Genomic DNA, 7,109 nt, shown 5'->3' with positions numbered 1-7,109 from the left:
AATTTGTTAACAGTTTGCTCAAATCTTAAGACACTACATCAACCATGTAACTTTAATGTCATCCTCTATAACCTACACAGCATATTAGGTTCAGTTGAGTTCAGTTTATGTTACTGACGGATAATTACTACACAAAGTTAGTTTTTAATGTCCACATTTACGTGGAGTATAACATTCATCATAACGTCAGATAACCACCGAGCTGAACCTTTAGCTTCTAACGTCACACAAACTCATTATTTTCAACAACAACATCTTAACAACAAACATTTCTAAACCATTGACCGTTAATAATGGGCTACACAGTTAGCCGACTGGTTTACAAGCTAATGCTAAACAAGCTAGGTCCATAAATATAAACACGAGTAAGCAGTAAATATAACACTACTATATCACTTACCGAAGAAAACTGAAGTATCAACTTCTTGGATGGTCTGTTAACCACACAGCAAGCCATGTATGTTGTCAGATATGTGTTAAACAAACTCTCCAAACGAAGTAAGAAAGAGGAGAAATCAAACGGATCAAGCTGTTAGCCTCCTGACCTGCTGACCTGACAGACAGATGAAGCGCGCAGAGCTGTCAATCAAATCTGCCACAACCCTTATATGGGCATAGTCATTTTCCTTAATAGAATAAAATCCGATGAGTTATAAAAAAATTCCCCCCCACCCCCACAGTGTGAGGCGTGAGGAGAAGGGGCCGTCAACTTATCAGATATATCTCGTTTTTTGAACCAGGCTGTAAACATGTTAATTCTGGGGTAAAAACGGGCTTTTTTGGCTGTGGGCTTATGGCACTTCCGACGCTTCTGCAGCCAGCCTCAAGCGGAACCTCGAGGAACTGCAGTTTTTTGTACTTCCACATAGGCTTCATTTTTCGAGACCGGAGGTTGCCCCTTGGTCGCTACACCACGTACACCTGTTCAAGATAGGTAAGGATAGTCAGATGTGCTTCTAAACGAAGCTAGCTAGTCGGCAGAATGGTGTTAGCATGTCAGCAGCCCTTAAGTTGGAGTATTATTAGTTATTTCTTTTCAGTTGTTGTTTGCTTTCTGTATTACATTTATCAGTGACATTCGTTGAAATTACTCTAAGCAGGGACTTAAGGATGTTTTAGCTGAGTGGTGATCATGGGAGCTGTAACGTTTTCTCTGTGTTTCAGCCGAAGTAGCAAGGCTCTTTGCTTCGTACAACAACAGCGGCAGCGGTGCCAGGAGATGGCCAGCACTGAGCCAAGTCATCCGAAGAAGCTACACACACACTTTCTGTTGTTTGGCTGACAACAAGGCTGATAAAGTTCCAAGCATTCAGCTTAAAGTAGACCTTCTTGTTTCAGGACTTGGAGAACAAAGGGTGATCTTTTCAGGTGGGTCTGAAACAAGAAATTTGGCAAAACACTGAGTCCTGACATTAGTAGGAGTTGTATTTTTAATTTCATTTTATTGCCATTTGTGTTCACCTATTTTACATATTAGACTCATACTTTAATTACGTGATTTTCTTGGTGTGTATTTGTTATAACAGCTTAGCTTTTGGTGTTTGAGTTAATGTGCATTATGTATATTTACAGGAAATGACAACGATCCCATGGTTGTAACAAATAAGCTGATGGAGGTGTTTCCAAAGCTGCAAGAAGGGGGAGGCTTTGAGTTTCTAAAAATTGCAGGATCTACTCGCAGTCGAAATCTTGGACTTCTTCAATGTCCCAGCACAGGATACACCCTTGCCTATCTAAAAGATCCATCTACAACAATTGGACAGGCTACAATTTACATACGCCCACTTCAACAGGACCTACCTATTGATTCAGTATGGAAATTTACACTGTCACCATTTGATACATGGTTAAAATAAATTGCACTGTGGAGTTTTAATCAATACTTAACAGATTTGTTGTTCTTAGGAAAGCTAGGGACATGCCTCTGGTCCATCCATCTCATGTATCACTTGTCAGAAGGAGGTTCCCTTCTCTGAAATGAAACTGCACCGAGCTAACTGTGATGGGTATGCACTTGTTAAAGATATATAAGAATTACATGTTCATTTTTCAATAAGAAATTTTTTTTTAGTTTTTGTGCACACAGATGAGAGGAAATGACTATAAAATTTTCTGAACTTCAAGGACCCCCATGCAGGAAACACATAGAGAAGGAGAGGGAGACCATGGTGAGGAAAATGATAGAGAGCCACCCACTGACAGGGACAGCATTCCAGTTAGGCCTAAAACATCTGTAGAGAGTGAAGTACAACCAGTAGTGATTGAAAGTGAGAAGATTGATCTTAAAGAACTTGACAATGGTTTGTGTCATCACAGTAGGAATGCTATAACATTGTGCATATTTAGAACTCGGTCAATAGAAGAATAACACCTTTTAACCATAATAAATAACGACTATAAGACATGCCATTATCACTGCTGTTTTATAGAACCTTAGAAACACTTCCTCATACAGTTCAACAGAACACATTGACACAGACTCCACATCTAAGTGAAGCTTGGTTGACTTAAAACAGCAAATAAGTTGGACAGGGAACGGGCACTTCTCTCATTCTATAAACAGCAACAGGAATGGGCATGTCCACTTCATTGTACCCTTGATGGTTAGTAGAATAGAGTTCATAATATAAATATATCCTGTTACATTAATATCAATTATATGTCTTGTATGGAATGGTATTAGTGGTTTACTGGTCCCATCAGGTAATTTGGCTGATATTAATCATTATACAGTATGATAATCTGCATTGGCTGTTTATGCTGTATGCATAACAGTTAATGTGTTTGTCCTTCCTTCCTTTTTTTTTTTTTTTTTTTAGGTGATGCTGTTGTTGGACAGGGAGTGATGCGGTACTTTCTGACAACAACAATATCCAAACTCCAGTTTGGATTCAGAATGAATCTTGGTAAATGTGCTACTATTCAGGTTAATGTCATGCATTTTAAAAGTTAATTGTTTGATTTTAACCCCTGCTCTGTTGGTACTTACAGGAGGAGTGGGCCAAACTCTGCTATTTGAAGGTGAACCTGACCATCTCGTTCCAGCTGCATCAGAGGTGCTTATTGAGAGCAACCTCTTCCGGGTTACAGGAAGGATGATAGCCCACTCCTTTTTGCATGATGGCCCCCATGTCACCGGATTAAGTCCTGCTGTTATTCATGTACTGTTCAATGGGGACCCTGAAATGGCAACAATTGTTGTCGAGGACTGTCCTGATCTGCACATCAGGAGTATTATAACAATGGTTTGTAACACAGAAACAAAAAAACCTTTGCCTTGCAAAATTCCTGGACAGGTGTAATACCTTGTATGATCTAAATTCTAGCTTGAACTTGAAGAACTTACTCAGGAACAGAAGGACACAGTGTCAGACCTGTCCCTGTCTTGGGATCTCCCAGCAGTCACTAAAACGAATCAGAGGTGGCTACATAACAAACTTCTAGTACACGCGGTGAGTTTCTCCTGCTGATTTTGTGAATTTTCCTTCTGAAATTGAACTCATCCCCCATTTATCCATCAATTATGTTTCAAGCTAAGCAATTCTATCACGTCTGCATTTCTTTTGCACATCTGTATTTCAGTCACAAACTAATTGGAACTGCAGGCAGGATTATTACAGAACCTAAACACTCTTTAACTTGTAATCTGGGCAGGGAGTGGTTTGGTGTTGCAATATGAAAGGATATAATTGGGGAAAAATACATCTTAAGCACTGCATTAGAGTTTTATAAACACTTTCTACTGTGCTGACTTTTGTAGAATTTTAATATTTGGTCAGTAATATGGGTTTGGCCTTTCTTGTAGGTCATCGGGAGGACCATGCGCCAAATTAAACAGTTGAGAAAGGGATTGAAAGATGTGATTCTATGGCCCCTGCTGACATCTAGGCCGGATGTTGTCCCACTTCTTTTTCCGAAAATGGCAGGAATGCAGTTTGTACCCCAGGTGATTTAGTACATCCAACTTATTAACAATACTTTAAATATTAATAAATGTGTGTGCGAATCTTATTGTCTAATTTACTTAGCTGGATATTTTCTCAATTACCAAGACTGTAATCTATATTCCTTTTCATCAGTGCTGAATTATAAATTATCCTAGACACCAAAATACTTTTTAAACTTTTTTTTTTTTCAGATGTTCCTAGACAAAATCACATGGCCTGTGGAGGACAGTGATGATGATGAAGAACTTGACATTGAGTGCCACTGCCGCATCACTGGTTTTCTACGGATGTTCATTGAAACAGGTATAGCTATCTTATTTTGCAATTGTATGTTTACCAATGTCTCTATGTCCCATAAACATCTCACTTAACACTGTAGAATATATGAAATGCATAGGGATTTGAACAGTAACAGTGCACTAACTGTGTTCTTAATCCACTTTATGACTTTTTAGCTTCATCAGATACACTGGCCCAGTTGCTGAAATTCTGGGTCGGCTGGGAAATGCTCCCTCCAGAACTCAAAGTGGAGTTTTCCGGGGGAACCTTCCCATCATCCTCCACATGCTTTGAAACACTGAAGCTGCCAGCTCATTACAACACCTACAAAGACTTTGAGGAAGCACTTGTTGCTGCCATAGCACACACACACTGGATTTGGTCTTGTTGAAGTATTTTCAAGCAATGATGTTGCTATGCTTTTATTCAGTAGAAAAGGTAAATTTGAGTGAAGTGAGTTCAGTGTCTTTCTAACATTTAAAATACAGTGCAGTATTTTCTTTCCCTGAAAATGATACTGCTTTGTTGTTGCTCTTCTGTCAATTGCTTGATACTTCAATGTGCATCACCTTGCTGTCCTTGCCTGTTGTCATTGGCTACATGAGGTTGTTGAAATATCTCTTAATGCTAGAAAAATTGGTTTTATTTGCATTAAAATTTATATTATTATTTCAGATTTTTATTGACAAATCAAGTTAACTAATTCATGAGTCACATTTGCACATGCTAAATAAATAAAATAAAAGGCTTGGTTAAAATATCAGTCTCCAATGATTCTTGACAAAACTTGCACTGTCTCCAAATATGATCCAATTGCATCATTTTAAGAAACTCCTGAAACTGGCAAAATGGCAACCTCTTCATCTGAGAGCTCACGGGCCATCTGAATCTCAGGAACTGACACAGTGTCTCCATGCTGATTGTGAGGCCCATTCCAGTCGATCCCATCGTCTTCATAAACCTGAACAGAAGATAACATTGATTGACATATTGTTTAAACTACTATGACATGTCATCACACAAGATTCATGGGATTGATCATTGGTCCTTACGTTGGTGACAAATTAAGTTTTAGGCACCATAAGAGACTTTGCTGCTCAGATGTTGTTCTGTCAGAGCTCAGGAGACAGAAGAGATTCTCTCATGTTTCGTTCAAAAACAAGAACGAAGTGATAACAGAAACCCTTTTATTAAAATATAGTGGGTCCAATTATCACTTCTTCTAAGTTTGCGAACACTCTTCGGTCAATATCTTGGTCAGAGAGACCGGAAATAACTCCAAGAACTTCAATAAATCCCTCTGCTTTGCTAGCCACATGTTCAGGGTCCGAAATTCCAGCGTCAACATTCTCTGCCAAGTCTAAAATATCTGTTATCAACTCACGGGAGAGCTCATGCAGATCCTCTGTGATTGCGCCCATGTTTGTTTGTTTGTTTGGCGGGAAACCGCTTAGTCTGGCAACCCTGCAGACCAAAGCAATGGTTTGTGACTCGATCAGCGTTAATCCCGCACAGTTTGATGGGAGAGGATGACAGATAAAATTATTTCATGACGCACTGCTGGAGCAGTGCGTCCTTTTTGAATTAATTAAATAAATAGTGGAATAAATAGATTTGTTTTTACATAGAATGAATGAACATTTTAAATAATTATTTAAACATTTCCTTAATTATTTATGTATTTCATAAATTATTTGTTTATTTATTTATATATTACCAATTTGAAATAATTAATGACACATTTAAATAATTATTTAATTATTTAATAACACGTGCATTTAATTCATTAAATAATTATATATTTATTTATATATTTATTGATTTATTTCCAATATTAAATAATTGATGACACATTTAATTTAATTAATTCTAATTAATTTGATTGATTTAATTAATTATATATTTATATATTTTATTTTGGCACTTTTAGTCCTCCATAAAAATTTGTGAGTGCTACTTCTTGGGAGCCATAACTGAATAATGGCGAGTCTTCGGCCGAGAAATGAACCACCCAAAGTTGCCCGTGGTAGGCCGCTGCAATCCTCAGGGTCCCCGGCGAAGCCAGATGCTAATGAGAATATACTACGCTGCATTAAGGACATGATGGACGATCTCCGGACGGAAATTAAGTTTCATGTGCCCTGAAACCGTTGGAAGAAAAAGTTGACGCACAAAAAGAGACTATTTCAGACCTAGAGCAGTAGTTGCAAAGATTTAGAAGCCCGCTCTAGGCGGAATAATATTCGACTTGTGGGCCTGCCCGAAGAATCCGAGGGACCCAACCCCACAGAGTTGGTGGCCAAACTTTTGAAAGACTTGTTGAATCTCGAAGCTGAGCCTGAGCTGGACAGAGCCCAAAAAGGGTGCGTGCTATCTTACCGCTTAACAAACCAAAACCTGTCGTTACTTGTAACTTACCCGTACTCTTAGACGGCTTTGGAGAACGTATGAATGAACTGTTCTATAATATCAATTACAAAAATAGTGAAAATAAACATTCTCTGCGTAAGAAAATAAAGTGTCATCATTCAAAAGCAGTGCTACACTACTGGGAGCACATAGTGCAGTCCTTAACTAGGCAGGAAGACCTTATAGATAATAACAGAATATAACAAACAAAACTGGAAGGCACAGAAAAGGTGCGTGGTCATACTTGACCGGAGTCTGTAAACTCAAAACAGCAGCATCACTTTGCTCCCTGATGCCGGTCTCAGCCTCCATCCAAGTCTCTTATTTACGAATTCCAATGCCTGGTCCGGGTCCTCAAACCTATGGGTTGGGCCGTTGGGTATGGTGATGTGTAGTGTAGCCGGGTACCGGAGACCAAACCTCACGTTAGCACATGAATGTAGCTCCCTCTTTACCTTGACGAACGCCGCCCTC

The 7,109-nt window shown here is 38.9% G+C and overlaps 1 long non-coding RNA gene across 1 annotated transcript; it reads left to right on the top strand.

Annotated features, from left to right (window-relative positions):
- The first annotated feature begins 2,842 nt into the window (after positions 1–2,842).
- On the top strand, positions 2,843–3,936 carry LOC114921815 (uncharacterized). The gene is made up of 3 exons (XR_003810133.2): positions 2,843–3,245; positions 3,327–3,452; positions 3,806–3,936. It is a non-coding gene; the product is annotated as an uncharacterized lncRNA (long non-coding RNA).
- Positions 3,937–7,109: the final 3,173 nt, after the last annotated feature.

Source organism: Labrus bergylta, chromosome 9, assembly GCF_963930695.1.
Source record: "Labrus bergylta chromosome 9, fLabBer1.1, whole genome shotgun sequence".
Lineage (NCBI taxonomy): Eukaryota > Metazoa > Chordata > Actinopteri > Labriformes > Labridae > Labrus > Labrus bergylta.
This window is presented reverse-complemented; position numbering and strand designations above follow the sequence as displayed.